This window comes from Triplophysa dalaica, chromosome 9 (assembly GCF_015846415.1).
Source record: "Triplophysa dalaica isolate WHDGS20190420 chromosome 9, ASM1584641v1, whole genome shotgun sequence".
NCBI classification, from domain to species: domain Eukaryota; kingdom Metazoa; phylum Chordata; class Actinopteri; order Cypriniformes; family Nemacheilidae; genus Triplophysa; species Triplophysa dalaica.
The window spans coordinates 20,826,816-20,848,969 of record NC_079550.1 but is presented as its reverse complement, the minus strand read 5'-3'; the positions used below and the strand labels follow the sequence as shown (position 1 = coordinate 20,848,969).

The 22,154-nt window shown below is 40.9% G+C and overlaps 1 protein-coding gene across 4 annotated transcripts in view; it reads right to left on the bottom strand.

Annotated features, from left to right (window-relative positions):
• The window catches only part of fat3a (FAT atypical cadherin 3a), a 111,302-nt gene extending 90,797 nt beyond the window's left edge, over nt 1–20,505 (bottom strand). For all 4 annotated transcript variants that reach the window (XM_056756492.1, XM_056756494.1, XM_056756493.1 and 1 more), the window contains exon 1: nt 20,373–20,505. The gene's annotated coding sequence lies outside the window, so the exon portion shown is untranslated. The remainder of the gene's footprint in view (nt 1–20,372) is intronic.
• Between the last annotated feature and the right edge of the window lie 1,649 nt (nt 20,506–22,154).

Sequence of the window (22,154 nt, the reverse complement as noted above, 5' to 3'; positions counted from 1 at the left end):
CCCAAATCACGATATTCAGACAAGCAAATAGACTAACGTGCACACATTATATCACGTAATAGGTCGAGCACCCACAGCTTGGAATCGTGCTCATATTTGATTGGTTGTGACACACAGGTAAAAGCAAATTGTTCGCGATGCTTGCCAAGTCAGGTATACCTGTTATTACTGCTCAGTCTTCTATTTTCCGCTGAAAACTCTGGCGTGTTGCTCGTCCCGCGCTGTTTGCGGTACAGACATAAATGACACCTCAAACTGTGAGGCTTATTGAGAACAGGTGTGTTATTACGCTTCCAAGTGATCACACACAGAGTTCTTGCCCAGACGTAGTTGCACGCAGGCATATCCAAGAAACAGAACCTGGACAGCATTGAATAATGTTGTGTGAATTAAGACTTATGGTCTCAATTTAATGTGTCTCGAGTTTCTCAGCATTTTCTTTCGAAAGTAAGGGATCTTCAAGTAAAATAAGACACACACCAACATGGCCATACTCTTTAACACCAAACTCATTTGGTACAAATAAGACATAATTCATATTAGGGCTGCATATCGCGGATATGCGATAACATGCTCAATAATGCAAGAAGTAATACAATAATGATTTGCAAACACACACACTGAGGACCGGCTTGTCGCCATCTGATCCGGTCAATGACTCAAAGACCCTGTCATGTAAACACCTGCTACCCGTCTTAACTGGCCATGTTGTTCATTTAAGCGTACTACTGCAATGCAACGTGACCTTCGAATCTGCGTTTGTAAATGACTAAACTCTAAAATATTCTCTTCCAGCTTTTATGCGCAAACAAACACGCTTGCCAGTTACGCAAACAAAATCTGGCTGGCAGCGGTCTTACTTCAGCTTCTGGCAGGAGTAATGACCTTCAAGCGTTTCTTTGTATTCAACGTTTAGCCCGTTGTTCATTTGTATAAACAGTCAGCACCTCTAAAAGCACTTCGGTTCCTCGCGGTATGAGGGTTTCTCATTAGAGGCTGACTGCTGCTTTCTTTTGAAGTTGCATTGGAAATTCAAATTCAGAATTTCAATGAAAGCTCATTGACAACAAAGTTTACAAGTGTCCTGTTTTAATGAGAACGAACAAATAGAGTGGCCCTTTAAAACGCCTGACAATACGATGTTCTCTTTCTAAATACTTGACCGAAGAAGAGGAAAAAGGAAATGAAGCGGTGATGAAAGAATACAAAAACAAATCTAATCTACAAAGGCAACATCATACAAGAGCCCTTTGGATAGACACAATGAAGTTTGGGGTGAATTCATATTTTGCTCAAGAAACAGCCAAAGTCCACAAAAAATGAAAAGGTAGGGATAACGTACAGGCAGCTGGTTGTTATCGCAGAAATAAGCCCCGACAGTGTGATCATTATTTCATGATAACAGGCAGCTGCTTGCACATTACGTGAATTTTAAATATTTTATTAGCTTATTTTACCGAATGCAGACCTACCATGAGGAAAAGCTGTTTACTTTCGGTTTTAAAGTAAGAAAACCATGTTCAATTGTCATGAAGAGGCAATTTGGTTTAATCATTTGTAAATATAATGTCATACAGGGGTGGACTGGCCATCTGGCGTTCCGCTAGTTTTCCCGGTGGGGCGCTAATTTATGGGGCCGGAACGGACACTTGGGCTGCTCAGATGGACGTATAATATATGCTAATGCACGCAACGCGAATGCAGAAGACAAGTATGCATGCCACCCCCCTCCCGGTTGACAGACATAACCATGCATCCCCCATGCGCACGTCCCCCCTGTCGACAGAAATGCTGGAGGGCCGATGTGGGCCAAAAAGCCAGGGGCGCCTTTTCTTGCCAGTCCAGCCCTGATGTCAAGCATGTCATTAAAGGACATATTTTTTGATTGTTTGTAATATTAAACTGTACCGATCAACTGATTTGCAGGCTCCGGGTTACTGTGTGTTATTAGTTTTGAGCGGTTATTATTTGGGAATAACGAACCTGCACATGTCACGACAGCCCAATCAGAATCAAGCATTCCAACGAGACGTGCAATTACAGAGATTAAATGGCACAGTTTAAAAGGGTAATAATAATCCTGAGAGGTTTTTTTTTAACCCTGGAACACCTTCAAGGTTTAAAAACAACATTTAATTTTCTTATAAAGGAAAGAAAATCCTTATCTGTTTGTATTTTCCTTTTAAATAAAAAGAAAAAAATCCTTCGATATAATGGAGTGGCAAGGTGCAGTACTCCTAAAAGAGTAAAAAGGGTCAAGTTTGATTGACCGACAGATGTTAAACCCTCCAGGTGGATTTAACTATATTTGATCTTCTTGAGATTATCAGCATCGGTCGATAACAGAGCTCCTGAGCGGCTGGAGAGTTATCAGCATCCACCCCGTGTGTCAAACTCAAAAAGAGTTTTCAATTTCAAGAGAATTTAGAGGAAAAACATTTTTACATTTTATTTTATACCAGCATAACTGTATATTAGATACTTTGAGCAGATATCCGAATTTGAATAAAAACTATTCAACAAGTTTACTTGATTGTGAAAATTTCCCTTCTGATTCCAATTTACAGAGAAATTCAAATCAACACCCACAAACACGCACCCACATCACTTCATTTCTATTTCAGTTTGGTTCTTTAGAGCAGTGATGTTAAATCTCTCGGTCCCTGTGCCAGACAAACTCACACATGTGCAAAAGCTCTCGGATGTGATGAGTGACCAGCAGTTCTTATCACCGCTGTACACACACATGCACACAGGAACACTCAAACACACACACACTCACACACAAAGTGACCGTGCTGAACGGATTAGCCGTGTGCACGCCAGAGAAAAGTGCTCCTGGCTGTTTGTTCCAATTTCCAGGCAATTCCTCATGTTTTCTAAAGATCTCAGCCACAACTGCCCACCTTTATCTCCATAATCTCTCCCACTCACACACACACACACACACACAGATTTATGTTTCGCAATCTAAATGGGACAAACTGTAAACTATAAATAAAGTTCATTTATAATAAGTGCAAAGTAAAACTCAAAAGTGTGTCATTACTGTAGCAAATTGAACACAAATATGAAAGACGAGTGTCATTACAGGTCTGACAAGGAACCTTTCAGCAATGTATTGCAAACATTTTAAAAACACCATTTTCCAGATTTAAATGGACACATCAAATGTGCGCATATGTGCCGCGAGCGCCCGTCAGCAAATCTGGCCCGTCAGATCTTTGCAATAACATTACATCAGTTATCAGCTCGCAGGAAATCAAGCACACTGGCGCATACACAAACAACATGCGCTGGTATTCACAACAGCTGGTGGCTATGAAAAATGGCAAACATTTAAGCGAATGCATGCACATGTGCACGTCTGCCCGTTTATGACTGTGCGAACTTGTGACCGTGTGAAAAATGCTGCTTGCGGATTCAAATAAACTCCAGTGTGTGTGTGAGAACGACTCAAGACTGTGTGTGTGATTTAGATGGTGCCACTCGGCTGTCCAGACCCCTGAGAAGTGACTAGGCCAGACGGGTGCTTTATCCGGTTGCCATGACACCCAGTAAGTGACCTCTGGGTATTCACAGGGCTGGCATACCGCGGGCACTGCCAAGCGAGGGGCACAACGGTCGTGCCAAACTCACAGAGAGAAAACCTGACATCATTTCCCATTAAAGAGGCACATTCTCCCAGTGCCGTTGGCTGCCTGAGACGAGAGACACAGAAAGAGAGAGAGGATGTTTCTGGAGAAGAGGACGTCTGGCTAACCGCCACAACTGACGGACAAACTTTCTTCCATCAGCGAATGAGGTTAAAGCACATTTCCCTCTTTCTCTGAACTTTATCACTGCATCATTCTGACAGACTCCATCGTCTTACGAAGCCACGATCAGAGGAAAACACAAACATCCCTCAAAAATAAAATGAATGGCACATTGTTAATTGCGTTGTGTTTTGTGAAAGACAAAACCTGAATACAAAATGTCATCTATCTAATTTGTTCTCATGACGTTACACAAGTCCGATCACCTCGGTTCAATAGATCAGTCGAGTTTTGTCTGACTCCAGTTGAGCTCTTAGTTTCGCTCTTGTTTTCAGACTTGTTGAGAGTGAAATGAGCTTCCTCGGTGATTGTTGACTGCGGTTCTATTGATGTGGGTTTTATCGTCTGGTTTTTGTTTGCTGACATACTCTGTCTGCATTCATTATTTCATCCTTTATCTCCGGCGGATTCTCTTCATCTTTACGGTCAGCTCTTATTAATGCTGCTTTGGAGTATCGGGCACATAAATCCATTCAACTTTGAGCGTGCTTTATTTACAATTTGTTTGTGACAGTGATGCATGTAGCTAATAGCTTTTTATGAAAACAAAGAAAAAGGATTAGGATTATAAAAGAATTACTCGCTTAAGTGTGTTCGGTCTCAAAAGACATGTATCCTTGTGAGTATTAAAGCTTTGTTCATTTAAGTTCATTACAGAGGCCAAATTTTCATAATATTTTTTTTTTACTAAAAACAACAGTCATAATGTGGTTTATCACTGCCATTTTATGACTTCTCCCTAACTCAAAATAAATCAAATAAAAAAGACAATAAACAAAATAGACTTGCTACTGTGTTGCATTAGATTTCTAAGGCTGGTCTCCTATTCATACTCAACTGGTTTTACTGGTTTGGTAGCCGGTCTGACCACCTGACAAGCTCTGAAAATCACACTTTAAACCATTAAAGCATAGAAGTGCCCTCCAGTACTCAACGGTTTCCAATGGACTGTTGAGAGAGTTTAGTGTGACTTCACAAAGACGGTTTATATAACAGACAGTCAGCCGTGATGAAAGTGATCTTGATAAGGTCACCGCTGTAAACTCTCTTCTGTGATCAGCTTTGATTTAACACGTTTGATTGAGAGTCCTCCTAACATGTCCACAGCGGGACGAGGGTTTGATGCCCGCTGACCTTTCAGCTAACGCCATTTAGAGAAGACATATGCTAATGAGGTCGTGATTATGATAATCAGGTCGCTGGCAACAGCACAAGTCAGTTCCGCGTAATAAATAACGGAGCGCCAGCAAAGACGCTAAAACTTCAAAGTTTAAGAACGGAGTGCTCCTTGTTTGACCTAAATTATTAGATTGCTTAAAAACATATACTAAAGAAAAACAGTTTATAAAGACGCTAAATAATGTGTACTGCAGAGAGAGAGCGAGCGAGAGAGAGACTAACAGATGGTATGAAATCGTGACGGTGTATCACAAAGTCGCAATCAACAAGGGCAAGTCGAGTCAACTCTCAATTATCAGATTATTTAAATATGAATCTTACCCACACAAACTCAATTACAGCCCGTCTGCAGAAAGCCCTCGCTGGATAAAATTATAGGCTACATGTCCCATGACACCCCGGATTCCACAGAAGACGTTTAAAGTGTTTCAAACATCAGCGAGCACGTAGAGAGAGGAAGGAGAGAGATATGGGCTAAAACAATATGGAAAAAAGAGCAAAAGATTGAATAATCAAATACCACCTGAAACCACTCAGTCAACCTAAATGATTCAATTACCTTTATTGAGAGAGAGAGAGAGAGAGAGAGAGAGAGTGTGAGAGATTGAGAGAGAGAGAGAGAGAGAGAGAGAGAGTGTGAGAGATTGAGAGAGAGAGAGAGAGAGAGAGAGAGTGTGAGAGATTGAGAGAGAGAGAGAGAGAGAGAGAGAGAGAGAGAGAGAAAAGTGAGAGAGGTTGCACAAAGTGAAAGAATTTTTATGCAAGAATCTCTTCTGACAGTGATTGACTTGCACACTTTAATCGATTCTCTTGATCTTCCATCACAGCATCACAGCATCACTCTCTCTCTCTCTCTCTCTCTCTCTCTCTCTCTGCAGATATTATATCACCGGAGGTGTAAAGAGTACAACCCCAATATTAACTTTGTATGTCAGTGCTCTTTGACACTATATCTCAGCTTATATATAAATGTGGAGTTTGGGCTCCAGATAGTTTGACCTTTATACAATCATTTTCAAAAAAATGTTCACATTTTAAAATAATCTAAAATATTGATTCTTGGTGCAAGAATGTCAATACGCTATCACAAGATAACACCTGTGTGCTGAAATATAAATTTTGATCCCAGACCACCAAGAAAACGAATCCAAGTAAAAGTATTACGGTTCAACAGTAGTTGAGTAATACATGTAAAGTACATATACACAAGTGAAAAAAGTGCACTACAATACGCTTATTGTATTGAAAGTGATCTATTTACACCCACAAATGTTTTACTTATTCAAAAAAAGTTATTCAGTAAAGATGCAACTATTGTCCAATAATCGATAAAAGCAATTGTTCGCGCTATCGGCTCTCTTCCCATTTAATAACATTCAGAAAGTTAAGAAACATTATTTAATCTTCACAGTTAGTATCGGCGGATATAACTATAGATAATCGGCTGTCGGTATCGGAGGAGAAATTTAGTGTAAGTGCAGCTGTAGTCGAGATAAAGAGATAAACTTAAGTTTACAACAGAACTAAATGTTCTTAACTGTGCTAGCTTGAAAAGACGTACAAAAGACTAAAAAAAATTGTATATCAAGGACAAATGTAACGTGTGAAAAAAGAGAACTTTAAGTACACTTATGGAAGTGTTTCTATCTTTACCTCAAGATTTTTATATTTTTTCTTCCAATAAAGATTTTAAAGATATTACATCCCACATCCCCGCCCAAGTCCACATCACACAGAATATAAGGAAACACGTCGCATTATCGAGTCCAAATTATTTATGTTTTAGTCCTTGATGAACAACTCATAAAGACAAATTATAAAGAAAATATTCCCAGAAGTGAAAATGTCTTTTCCATCTTTTTACTGAACATTGAGTCATGATAAGCATCAGCCCTTGAGATATAAACGTTTTACATATGTTAACCTTCAAACATTTTTTATTAGCATAGCTTTTCATCTTCTTACAATAACATGCTTCCAACAAAAAACAACAGTTACAATGCCCATTGTGACCCATCTGATTTTAGCCGCCCACCACCAAGACATAGACTTCCCGTCACCGTTTACGTTTAAATGATTTTACTTTAAGAATGGCCGAAAGCATGACACCATGGTACACGTTTGCAAAAGCTAAAATGAATACATGTCATTCCGTTAAAAACAAAAGAGGATAACCACGCTGACCAGAGATTTTCATGCCATCACAACACCGCAAGCAAGAGTCCGTCTGAAAATGGACAGACTCCAACCTTGTGACAATTAAAACGCATGCCGTATTAGCGGCGGGTGATAAACGGCAGGCTTAAACCATAATTCAGCAACTCTTTAGGGAAATGCTACGGAGTTGCTAATAAGTTTGACCTTTAAGCGTCTCAGCTTATCAGTCGACTGTAGGCAAGGAAACCCGAGCAAACGTCACATTAGGATTCTGCTGCTGTATTGATGGTGGCGGCCGTACAGAAAACCCTGAACACCACACGGTCTAATGGGGGGAAAGTTGCCGTGAGGACACTGTTCTGAGAAAGATTTTCCCCTGTGGCAAACAGCAAGGCATGTGAAAATGCAAAAAGCATGCTGATATAAAACCGCATCAGCATTAAAACGCTTGAAATCTGTTGAGTCGTAGGGAGATGGTCACTTTACGTCTTTTCATGGTTTGGAGGTAAGTGACTTTGAGGTCTTCGGGGAACGTTTCACCTCGGGAAGCTTCTTAAATCAACTCTAAAGGTGAAGGCGGGGAATTATAAAAGAAAAATGTTTAAGGCTTTTCCACGTCTCGGCGTCCAGGGCTCCGGTGATCTACAGGGATCATTTAACGCAATTCGCATGGTCGGCGGCCTGTTGTAAACCTGCACGTTTAATTGAACGAGCCTTTTGTTCTTTCATATCGCGCGCAGTCGTGCATGTGATTGCTTTATCGGGGGTATTTTGGAAAAAAAGATGTCATTACATATTCGTACCCATGCGACTGGCCACGCTTCTACTTTAAAAGTGCAGATGAATCTCAGAGCCTCTGAGTGTGACATTAATACTTGTTCACTGTACCTTCTGGGGAAATTCGTGGAATATATGAAAGTGAAAAAGAGACGGGCTGGACGCTTGCCATGCCTTGCTGAAAAAAGACACGTGCTTCTCCCGAGAGAAGTGCTGGGCAAGACAATGGAAACCGGAGAAGTGCTTAGAAAAATGCCATTTGAGGAGGGTACAGAACTGGATTTGCCCTCTTCCGGCACAAAAAGTCCCAACTCAAATATCAACCAGAGTTATGTATCAATCAGACACCTAAAGCAACTCTATATCAAACACACAACGCATTTAAGAAATAATGGATGGATGAAATTCCAGCATGTAAAGCACCTGGATTTATTTGTGTTAAAAAACTAAACATTTTCAGCACATCCATATCTAGTTATAAGTTTGTAAACATGTCTCTGCAAGAATGTCAACTCTGCTTTTTCAAATTCAGAATCGCAGAGACCTTCCCTCCCTGCTTGTTGAATCCCCGTTTTGTTCATAATTTCAAGTGTCGTGACTCCCATGTCATGTAGGTGTGATGCTGGCGGTCGCCGTGGCGATACATGTGGCATCATGACCGACGTCTCGTGTGGACCTGCAGAGAGCTGCTCTTCTCGTGGCCACCCACGCATGTCACACCAGCGAAAATAAACCCTCCATCCTGTCTGCCTCTCGCTCAGAGATCACAGTGACTCACTGCTCGCATCAGCACCACCACCTAAGAGAGTTATTAAAAAGAAGATGCTTGTTCTTCTTTAAAATTCTATTTTTCTCTGCTCTCTCCCTCTTTCTCTGTACTGTACAAACTTATATTTGTTCCATACCAGCAATCCTTTTTCAGTCCCTATATATTCTCTCTCTCTCTCTCTGTTTGGCAGACAGCAACGTTTTTTTTCCAGATTCGGCCATAAATATAGGGCATGTGCTGCAAGGCGTCTCCTAGGACCACATCAACAAGTGATGGACGACATATTGTGTGTGTGTATGTGTCGAGCAAGCCAACAGTGCAGGACAACTGCAATTTATGAACTCCAGCAGCAGTCTCTGCATACATATTTATTTCCTTAATGGCCTTTCAAGACTAATTTGAGCAAATTCAATAATTTGCACGTTTTAACATGGCGAGAGGTGTTATTTGTTAAATGGAGATGCCATCACGGCGGCATTAGCTTCCAGCACGCGGGGCATGGCGAATTTCAATGGCAAACTTACGACGCTATTAGTGCGAAGCCAGAGTTATTATAAGAAATGGACTGTCTCATATTTCTCCGTTCTGCTTCTAATTTCATATCAGTTACACTTGGGGAAGAACTCAATTCACTTGAAATCACATTTATTTTTTCTTCTCTGCTATGATACGACAGATGAGCCAAAAAACAAAACAAATACACAATTTGCCTCTTTTGTGGTCACGTCTCACACACGACGGAAAGTGTTATAATAATAATGTACGTTGAGTATCCTAAGAAAACGTAGTTCAGCACATCAAGTAAACATCAAATATTATCATGTAATAGATGTCTAAGCCCTTCCGCGGGTTGAATAAAAGGATATCAGGTAGTTTAAAAAAACATAAAAGTTATGTGAGCTACATGACATCAGATGTTTCCATGGTTACGTGTGCAGAACATAAACATCTATTTTGATCCCGTAGAAAAGTTAACCATGTTTTATTATGGTAAAGGTGTAAGAAGCATGCATTGACTACCATTTGTAATTACACAGATTTACACCAAACAAACACCAAGGCTAAAGGTAGTAAATCTGGTAAAACTATGGTTAATTTGTAGTACAAATTTCAAAAATACTACTGTATAGAAATGGTTACTGAATCACGGTTAATTTCCGTAAGGAACGTGTACAGAGGAGTTGGTGGTATGACCAAAATGAGACGAAGGTGAGCAAATGATGACAGAATAAAATATTTTGTGTGAACACTTTAACAGAAAAGCTTTTACAGATGAAACAGTCAATAAATTAAATATGTTCTCTTCACTTTTTGATTTATACTGTACCAAAAACCGGACGAGAGCAATAAAACAACCGAATAATAAATTATTTTATAAAACATATCTCTACCTCTGAAATATTGATTCAAATGAATTTTTACAGAGATAATATTGACAAACCTTCAATAATAAGTGTAAATAAAAAAATCTTATATTATTGCATTTTGTTGAATGGTGGCTTGGCTATTTACATTAAGGCATTCAGCTGGCACTTTTATCCAAAGTGATAACAAAAGTGAGGAAAACAAGAAGTAGTTTCATCTCAGTGCTATACAAAGCTGCAAAGTTTCAAAACAATTTAGAGCCAAATTAGTTTTTTGCGAGCATCCAACATATTCCTGTCAAGTATTCACAGATATTTCAACCATAAACAACACCACCCAACAGAGCAAAATCTGGTCGACACCTTTCCAGTCCAAGTGTGGCAAGTGTCCATTTGGCAACGCTCAGGACCGTGTTGTCCGCATGTTTACATTCCAAGCCTACACTACAGTCCGTGATGTTATTACCCCAGGCCGTAATCTATGAAAGGACAGCAGATTATCCAGAGCAAACGTGTGGAGCTAAAACCTGAACCCTTGAGTAGACATCACAGCGATTCTGCGTTCTGTGGCCATGTTTCAAAACAGTGGCTTCAGGCAACAAGTGCCGCCCTTTCACTTTCCCTCTCTCTCGCGCTACATCAGACCCCCAGGCGGACTCTCAAACCATCTGCTTTCCATCTCGTAACACCGCTGTGGGTCTAGCGCAGCTTCTGTCATCCGCGGGGCTCTAAGATCCTCGAGAAGTGACGGGCGGAGCTGAAAGCCACTCTTGATAAAAAGATCCCCCTCTAAATTTAGCTCTCTGACAAAATATTTAACTTGAAACACAAATAATCCCTGCAGAGAAGTAAATGCAGGGTTATGGAAATGAGTTTTGTCAGTTACATAAATGAACGCAGGGGTCAACCCAACGGCTCATATAAAGACATAAAATGCGCTGGACTTGCCCCTCGCCGTATTCTCTAATATACTAAAGGTCTCTCCACCAACGCGAAGAAGCTTTAAAAACTGGTGTACTGACGTTCTAATTGGTTTCTGCTAATCTGTTTGGTCTGCGCTCTCGCGACGCGCTGTTGAAAAGAAAGAGATTGACAGGTGCTCCATTAAAGTGAATCAGACCTGCCTGAACCTCTCCTGAGATTGCCGAGGACAAAATCCTACAGACAGACCCTCAAAACACCTGCTGACATCATCAAGCACTGAAAGCTCAGTTAGGGTTTCATTTCCCATTTTTCTGCTTTCTTTTGGCCTCTTGTCTACAAACACTCAAAAACATCCTGTGCTAGAAATCAGACTCCTTTGAATGGGGCTTAAATCCTTTGGCCTTTTCAAAAAGCTTTTGCACACACACACAAACATGTGGAGACATACAAAGGCACGCCCAAAAAATGCACAGGTTGAATGGGTTAAGGGGATAGTCCAAGCAAAAATGACATTTGAAACGTACGAGTCGTTTGCCAAAGAAAAAATTCTGAATTGTGATGGATTGTGAAAAGTTTCCTTCTCACATTATCTACCGCCATCTACATATTTGGTGTTGCACACTATAAAAACGAGATTTTGGATATTTATACATTGTGATATATAGATTAGGGCTGGGCGATAAATCGTTCAATTCTTATGCTCTCAGTTTCTCAATGAATTACGGTTAAATGCCCCCACATCTGAAAGCCAGAGGTCGCTCTTGCGCAGAAACTCGAATATGGGAAACAGAAGAAGAACAATTAGTTCCAGGAAATGCCAATGGTCATATGCTATCGCTGTTCTTCAAACCTTTTAAGGTATTTTGATGATAATAAAGTACATTTATAGTGATGATTTTTGACGAGTGTTGCTTTTTAAAATACACGTTATAAACGACTTAATCTCATAGTGATTTAAGACCGAGCGGTACTTCCTACTGATCAAAGAGCCGTAGAAAAAGAATGGATTTCAGAATCGCCCAGCCCTAATGTAGATTATAACAGGTTACATCTTGGGTGTACCATCCCTTTAATGTCCTGCTTGGGGTGTAACGTCTCTTTAACAGAACACAACCTAGCTCGCTACTGCTCTCTGTGCGTGCAGAACAATAACCTTGTGGGTTCCTTTGTCCCGATAATGGAGCAGGTGTGTGTGTGTTGCGTTATTTGCTTTTCAAACAATCCCCCTCTCAGCGCTCCAGGAGCGAGGGTACATCGCTGTGAGTTTGTACACGGTGTGTGTTGTCCTCATGCCGTGGGAATATACTGTACGGGTAATTACCGCTATCAGAGCCGGTGCTACAGTCTTCACAGCTCGAACCTTCCGGGACTGCTTATGTCCCCGCTCTGAGATCAACTACCACTGCCTACTCGAACCCTCTACTGTCCCTCAATAAGTGATTCATCAAAGACAGACAAGCCCACACAGAAAGAAAGAAAGAAAGAAAAAAGAGAGAGAGCAGAGAATGACAGGTCTACGTGTGTGTGTGTGTGTGAGAGAGAGAGTCATGAAAATATAAGCATAATAGACACAGAACACACACACTTGAGACCGACGTCATAATAATATCTGAAAACTCTCTGAGCATGTGTGGGCATATGTATTCTGTATATGTGCATCTGTAGCCGTATGTGTGGGAAGTTATATCCCTGTTGTGTCTTCATGGATAAGAAGTCAGTGAGTCCAGGAAAGTTAAATATGACGGACATACACACACTAGAGACTGATATTCTAACATTACAAACCCTGACTGCATATGTGCATTTGTGCACTTATGTCTGTGTGTAGGCATACCGTATATATTGTGCACATGTGAATCAATAGCCATGGGCGTAGGAAGTTATATATGTGTACTGTCTAGCTATACTCAACACAATGAGGTCAACACAACATCCTACTCCCTTAACATCACGCCAAATATACAGCAAACTTGCACCAAAACCACATTAACTAAATTATTACTTAAACTCATCATATCTAAACTCATCACACAGGAAATTGTGTGTAATATGTGGTCCATGTCTTGTAATCAACAACACTCGCAACAGCCATTCAACAGCATCAAATTAGTTCGAAAATTAAAATACAAATTAAAATGCACTCAAAATTAAATCGACAATGATCTGGCGGTTTCTCGGAAGACCTGGCAACTCATGAATGGATTCATTGACAAGTATAAGCAATCATTTCCTCTCAATGGTTCACAAAGTTTTTTTTCATTTGGCTTCTTTAAGTGAACAAGAATAGCATATGAAAACTTAACGAGTGTCAAGATTTCTCGAGCGAAAAGACAGATTTATTCTTTTAACAAACATTAAAGAAATTAATATTCTGTCAGACCTGGCACCGTCATGTCTCAGATTTCAAAGGTTACTTTAATACAGTTTCCAAATTATCTTTCAATCGTCACGCTGTTTTCCTATTCAGTCTAAAAGCTCAACAGGTGTGCGTTAAAATGTAATACATGAATGTGAGATATATAGAGTATATGAAATACACATTAACTATAATTTTATGAAGCATGCAATCAGATCTATATTAACCAGAGCCATTGCGGGAGAGAGTTGCTAGAACGGAAGTTCAAAATGTCTCTTTAAATTTTTTATTTCTTAATTTTATAATAGTCGCAGCTCTATTCGTTACTACTAACTATGGAGAGCCTCCATGAACCGCTGTTGCTGTGAAAATACAGTTTCATTGACGCGCCTCTGGCTCTGTAACCCACACGACGGCTGAATCCGAAATGGCATACTCCATGAGTAGGTACTCAATTTCAGTAAGTACCTACTTAGCGAGGGCTAAATGGGTACGTACTGTTTTGCCTGAATGGGTGTAGTATGAATGCGATTGGCTGTCGTACACCATATTGACGGGATCATGTGACGTAATTCTGTTCGTTTTCAATGGCGGGTGGCTGGCAACTTACCTTTGAGGTACATACCTGCCACCTACTGGAGTGTGAGCCAAAGATTTGCCATGTGATGTAATGACAAGCGCAACAACTTAAGTTATCAGAGACAGGTTGCATTAACAACGTAACATGAAACACAACTTTCAATTTTCTTCAAGCACAGCACATTCAGAGCTTTTTAGTATCAAGTATCCGTCTCTAAGTACTTCTAAATCTGAGCGTAAACCAGCAAGCCATCAGGGAATTTCTCGCCTACTCTTTTATGAATTCTGTCGATTCGGACACACTACTCTGTTCAAGTACTGTTTTCTTCTACTAATGTTGTGTAATCGGTTCCGTCTGCTTCACAAGAGCGATGTATTCTACATCTCCACGTTTTGTGGCATGCAGTGGGCGAACATTCCATCACCTGTTCCGCCCTTTTTTTTGATAGTAGCAACAACAGGTGCTCGCGAGACGCCATCTTGAATGATCTGACGTAATTCCGGTAAAATTCCTACTTCTCTTCTATTTCCTGCGGATTTACAGAACGATTTCGTTTGTGCGCCCCCTGTCGTTTCAAAGAATATCTCAACGGCGAACTCATCAAGTGTAAACGTCTCGTCCGTTTGGGGAGTTGCGAACGCGGACAGCGGAGGCTCGCGAAGCGGAGCCAGGCTCGTGTATAAACAGGCCTTAAGACAAGGTTACATCTGCACCTGTATTTTATCTTACCAATCTTTTATAACCCCAACGAATACTGATTTACAACAACTTTATGGCAATCTCACACTAACCGCATTTTATAGCCATGATTAAATAAAATGAGACACTTACCTGTTCAACACACACAGTTGGCAGTTGGCAATTTTTTTTTGCGCATGCGCACTACCTGTGGACTGACCCTGGCCCAGCGCGAGCACATGATTTCTAGCTTCCATAAGTGCTTTCAAAGTACGACTTTGCCGGTTGTCGTTAGATGTGTATATGGAACGTAAATTAAATTTGTGGACAAATTAAATCATTGTATATATTTTTAATTGTAACCCACCATCCGGTTCTGTATATATACGCGTCCAGTTACTAATAATAGCAAAGAAAGTTGCTGGAATGTCCCTTATAAAAGAAAGCTTCGTTTTAACTGTTTCCTATCATTATATAGCCTATCTTCCTTACATATTTCCTGTCTTTCAGTTCATTTGTTCCCGTTACTGTACTACTGTAGGCTAATAAATCACTCCAGTACAAACTAAAGCTCATAAAAACCAACCCAACCAGTCTGACTACACACACACATTCATGTTTAGTTTGTTATCTACAGTAAATGAGGACCTGCCGTAGTCTTCTATTAGCTTAATAAGGCCTAGTTGATGCAGATGAACCCCAAATCAACACCGTACAACTGTTCTGTCAGCTCATCTTAAAGCAATTTTATGTGATAAAGTAAATAAGCAAGAAAAATATGACTTAATCGTCCTGACTTTTTGCCTACTGCAACAAAAGTCACAGACACCAAAACAAAACAAAAAATACATACAATACTTGTGCTACACTTCCATTTATCCATTTAGCAGATGCTTTTATCCAAAGCATTACACATAAGAGAACATTCATCATTTTGCGTTGGATCACACAAGTCGTCAGCCGATGACATCATTTGAAAATACCTCCAAACAAAGCCAGATAAAAGAAGACATTTCCTCTTCCTTCATAAGGATATTCCAATGAAATGAGCTCAGCCAAGACTGACCCGTGTAAGTGATCAAGTGTCTATTGATTGACAGCACGCTATAAGAGTTTGTCTGGAAAAAGAGCTTCAGACTGCGAGTCGATGTGTGTTTGTGTGTGTGTGGTTGGCACTGGGGGTGGCATGTTAGATCAATACACATCAGACTGGCCGGCGAGACAGATACCAGCTTCACCAAATCGACATGTGCTCGAAACACATCATTCACCAGCCCACACACACAGATCATTCTATTCACAAACACACACACCCGCAGATACATTGTGTTTTTGTGCATTTAAAAAATGTATTCTTAGCCTAAAATCACATGCTCAGATTTCAACCACCAGTTGACCATACTGGACCTCTCTCTCTCTCTCTCTCTCTCCTCTCTCTCGCTCTCGCTCTCTGATTGATCTCTGTTTCTCTGATAGCTCTAACTCAATGTACTCATTTTGACTCTCTCTAAAAGACTCTCTTTCTCTTCCACGATTTCCCTTAAAGTGTTCCTGCAGCTCAATTGGTTGAGCACTGCATTACCAACACATGTCATGGGTTCGAATCCCAGGATACACAAATATAGATAAAACATATAGAATACTGTTTGTCGCATTGGTAAAAGTGTATGCCAAATGCATATATGTAAATGTGAAAGCAAACCGCACACGCTGCAAACCCGCTGAAACGCATTCGTTTTGCAGCAGCGGCGCTCATTAGAGTGACGCTCCCTTGAGCAATTGTTCTTGACTTGAAGCTTTATTACCAGAATAATTATAACAATGTTAATTAGCTGCTGTGATCACGGTGAAACGGAGAGCAAACGACAAAGACACAAGTAAAAGACGTGACGTTTGTTCAAACAAGAGTGTTTTAACTGTTTAAAGCTCCAGTATGTAATAATTTTGTAATAAAATTTCAGAAAATAACTTGCACAGTGTGATATATTTCCTCCAGTTGTGTACTTACAATATTTCAAAAGTCTCTAAAGATTTTTTATTTCAGAGAAATTCCAATTTTAAATAACTGGCCGTCCCGGAAAAGAAATGTCGCCTCTCAGTGACGCAATGTCCGCTCTATACTTTGTTCCGGTGTAGACCAGAATATCACATGGTCAAATGCGGAAGTGGTTGTTATGGATCACGATTACTCTTTGGCGAGCATTGAAGTGCCAGTAAAACGGAAGCGTCCATATTTGGATACACGCTGACTGTGTGACAAACGGAGGAATAAAACCAGGATAAATATCGGCCAGGCGTTTTCGAGATGGAGAGAGCTGCGCGAGAATCTTGGACTTGACAGAGACTCTGCTCTCGCGAGTGTATTGATAGACAGGTAAGCAAATCAATTATTTATTTTAGAACGATTGGTTTGAGCACGTTAAACAACACGGCATTAACCATAAACACGTAACACTGCACAACATTAACCCAACAAATCATTTAACAAATAGCTGTAAGTTGTAACGGGATAATATAGCATAACATTTCACGTTCCTTGCAGTTCATTAATTATGATGACATAAAATAATACGATCAGATATACAGGTAATACAAAAACAAATAAATTACCTCATCCGTGATCATGATTCGTTTATCCAATTTAGATACATCGCTATGGCGAAAACGCATTTAAAACGACAACTCCCATCGTCACCTGCTTCATAGCGTCATCAAGCTTCGCCTTTGTTATTGTTGGAAATGCGCCCTCTTGTGGTCCAATACAAAGGTTACATACTGCAGCTTTAAGGGATGTGTTTAAAAACCATGGGATGCATACGACACATTTATTTACACCATGATTTTAGCATTATTTTCTCTATATAATAAACATAAGAGTTGAGTAAATTAAGTTTTTACGTCCATGTTTATGGCAATTCCACAGTTTTGGGGATATAATCCAACGGTGATAATACAGCATTTGGGTTAAGGTTTTATGTAAATATCATGTTTTCATACTATGGCAGTACTGTGTTTGTTTGGGCATGGTACCACGGGTTATAAAACTGTATTTTTGAGTACTATGTAAATACCAAATTTTGGTATATACTTTTGAAAAGTATTTAAAACTTTCCATACCATGATACTGTATATACACTAAATATACAATACTAAACAAGGTCCTTACAATACAATACATCATCCCTACGATGCCCAAGAGTGTCGTCTAGGAAGACAGCAAAGTTTGGAGTCACAGACACTCCGTGTCTGGTATTTGACATTTGTTTACATGTGTGGCTCCTACCCTGCCAATGGGGCCCGACCTCACACAGTAAGAAAGAAAGTCCCCCTCCGTCTCCTAATCGCGCTTTCTTTCGCCGTTCCCTCGAAAATGACATAAAGCGAGTCATGACAAAGTAAAACAGAAGAAGACAAAACAAATTAGTGCGAAAAACAAGAGAAAACTTTGTGGAGAGGGGCCGCGGGGTGCACGAGAGGATCTGAGGGGGTCCCTACAGTTGACACAGCAATGAAGAACATTCCAGCACAGACTGAGAACAAAAGCACTCGCACACACACAGACGCACACAAACAATGGCACAAACACTGGGAGACGCAACAACAGCACATCAGGACTCCACCCCCCCCCCCCACACACACACACACTCTCTCTCTCAGAAACGCTCACACGCAAACCCACGCGGAGAGGGGTGCAGATTTTAAGTGAGGCGTCCACTGAGCCCTGGCATTTGGCTAAGACAGATGCTGAGATTCCACTCGCGCACACAGACGCAGGGCTGCGATGGGAACAGATGGGGGAGGGTCGCCCCACGCAGGGCCACATCCCTCCGTTTCTATGGAGGACCATCGGCATTGATCAGCGACGTGGAGGTCATTCCACCCCCACGCACACACACACACACACACACAGATGAATTCATAAAGGACAAATGACACTGAACAGGTGGACCTGTGAAAAAAGTGCTTTCCAAAAAACATATCATGTAACTAAGCAGACAGCTGTTTGGAACACAGACAAAAGTGTGTGTGTGTTACTCTACCCTTTCAGAGACACACCCACCCCCCATCACTTTCTCTCTCTCACACACACATTTCCTGAATGCATTTTGTCTAACCTTTCCTAAGATGTGTTTTCCTGTGTAGGTTGGCGTTTTATCGTTCGTGCATTAGGAGAGCTTGAAGGCATCACTTTGCTGCTCTATCCAATAACCATCGCAAAAAAAATGCATTAAGACAAAAACAAATATACAGCTGAGTCACATTAACTAGAGGTAGACTGATATCGACCTGGCGGCCGGGATCACTAAAGGATATTTTCAAAGCCGTGCGATGAAAGTTAATCTGGACGAACAAATAAAAACGACCAAGAGCAACATATAAATGGAAACAAAACTCTGTGATTAATGGAAGAAAATCATAAAGAGTTGAAAGCCATTGATATTTAGGTGAGCTATCACAACCGACCAGCAGCTTGTTTTCATCTCTTTTGTCAAATACTATTTTTTTTTTTAAATAAATCCGTAAATATCAACTGTGTACCATGATCTTCTTATTTTTAATTTGCTTCATTTCTACAGCTTCTCAAAAGTGGATCACACATTTCTTCATACATATCTTCAAACCCCCCAGCTCACCCCCACATATCCAAGCCGGCAGAAACACAACCTGAGGCGCAAAACAGCACAAAAGCATATTAAAACTGATCTAATGATGCCAATGAGTAAAATCATCCATCATGCAGCGTAAACGCATCCTTTACAATTCTTATTTAGACAGATTTGCATTTTACAGTCGCAATAACGCAATGGATTTCATTACGTATCAACCCAACATGCACTTTCGAGACTGTGCGTTCATACGTGTGTCAATGCGAGTCGGCGCAAATGCACCTGTGTATATGTGTGCATGCATTTGTGTGTGTGTGTGTGTGTGTGTGTGTGTGTGTGCTCGTGGCTAGTTGACCCCATATCACTTTGTATTCGCCTAACGCTGCCAGTGTCGCAGTTCAGAGAGAGTGTGTATCCAATTGATGTGCGAAGCACGGCAACATCATCCGAGCGCAGAGCAGTGTGAAGCCAATCTTATGAGGATGGAAAGAAAAAGTGAATTCAGCACATTAATACTTGAAGCACACACACACACTCAGAGAAAGAGACAGACTACACACCGTGAACCTTCCACGCGTGGGGGCTTCGCGGTGTGTAGTGTGTGTGCTCCATGGGTTTTAATTAAAAGATGCACTGGGACCCTAGAGAATTCATAGACTTTCATAAACGCACGCGCGCGAGCACGAACGCACACACAGACCGGGGGCAGCCTGTAATTCTACTGCCCTTCCGTGGATGCTTGGGACCGTGCGAGCTTCTCACCATAATAAACCTTCTCATTGCACCACGCATGCATAAACATCTCACACACCTACAACAACTTTCTCTCCCAGTTGCACGTCTCCAGCTTCAATGCGCGCAACCCGTATGATCTCGCACCCCTTGGGTGACAATTAAAGTCAGGCTGCTACCGTGTCTGTGGTTTCCGTTATGCACTGCATGTTAAATTAAACATTCAAAGCTATATCATCATTTACACATAAGATGCAGCACACATGGGTCTAAACCCCAATGCATTAAATGCTATGCATTCCATTACTGCGGTATAACCTGCTTCCCCTCAATGCAACCTGTCCCCACCAACCAGCCACCCATCCAACTTTCACTCCTAAATACAATGAGTTCATCAAAGATCACAACGAATATAAAGGATTTCTCCGTACCTATCCTCGTGCGTAATAAATCCGTTCAGGAGAGCGAGACGCGCGCGCGTTACTTTGGCGTATCCATGAGAAGTTCGTGTCCGACCGCGCATCGGTAGTCCGACCGTCTCTCCGAGTCTCCCGCAACAGCAATGTGCTCCAGTGTTCGCACACACGCTCTCATACACACGCACACAAGCTCGGCGTGGGACCCGGTAAGCGCGCGCACGGCTGGGGGAAGTGCGACTCCTGCGGGCGCGAGCATAGCGCTGCCTACCGGACGACAACCTGAGCCCATCACACAAACCCGCATAGTATTGAAAAATATATATTATTGTAATTAAACCAAAAATATATAATATAACATGATCTGTTGATTAAACGGTTTGAATTATAAAGGTCTATATTCTTAATATATTTATGGATATTTGTATTCTTTATTTTAAAGAATCACATTGTAAATAACATAATATCATTTATAGTTTATTTTCCTATATTTCATTTTATGCTAAACCATATCCCCCCCTTGGGTCTTCACCTGTTCCTGTGTTCTGTATGACCAAAACAAAATTGCTTCTCTGTAGACTAATAAAGTTTTATTGTATTGTGTGTGCTGATCCACACTGCTTTAGCCCCCCTCACATCAACACAAGGTCCAGTGGAGTGTCTGTGTGATCATCACGGGTGGTTATGGGGTCTCTAAGAAAGGCACGGCTGTGTAATTAATGTAGCCATGATATGATGCACAAATCAATTTCTATTGTACACCCCTCACTGCCTCTGGGGGTGTGAGGAATATTTCACACTGGTGTGTCATTGGGGGGAATATCCACTTATCATGCAGAGCTGACATCCAACGTGTGAGGTGTGTGTGTGAGTGTGGGTGGGACCGTTTTTTCCAGCTTTGTAGTGACCAAATGAAAGAACTGAAATGGGTTTCATTGTAAAGAGACCGTCTGGATGCTCCTGAGATGAAAAGAGGTGAAAATGCCAGAAAGCTTCGTAAAGAGGTAGCTTAAGTTGATCAAATAATTTATAAAGAATTAATAGAAATGTATCGCATTTTATGAAATAAATATGTCTGTGTGGGTCAGAGTTTGTCTAATTTGACCGAATGTCTTTAAGAAAATCGAATAATGGTTTGTTTCAGGATTAGGTTAAAGGTTAAGGTCTCGACAAAGGATTTAAAAAAAAACGTGTGTATGTGCAAGGAAGAAAAATACTCAGACAAGAGAAGAGTGCAAAGTGGCATAGATCAAAAAAGGACAGCTTTGCTTTTTGCACACTCAACACCTTCAGATGATTATGTGTGTGTTCATGTTTGAAGGACAGAGGGTGTGATGTGTAGAGGTCAAGGTAACCACCCTACATGCTGCATATAACCACATGATCTACAATTCCACACCATTACCAGCAGCCAGACGACATCTGTTTAATGGACGCATGGCATCGATTACACACACATGCACACACACCCCTAAAGCTCAGAAGCGCAGGCTTCATCCAAGCGAAAGAAATAACAATCGTTTAGAAAAAATATATTGTTCTTTCTGATTGCAACCGGGCCTATTGTTTCCCGGCTATTTTATGTTTATTATTGTTTTTTTCTTGTTTTTATGAAGGTTGCTGTTTTCATTATTGAGACATGTGGCTCGTGCGGCAGGCACACGAGCGGGTTCGAGCGGTGTTGATAGAGTCTTGATGTTAATGGCGTTCCGGCCCTTTGCCTTAACCCTTCAGATTCAGAGATTTGACCAACCGCCAATCCATCGCGTACAAACAGGCCTTGGAGACAAATACAAG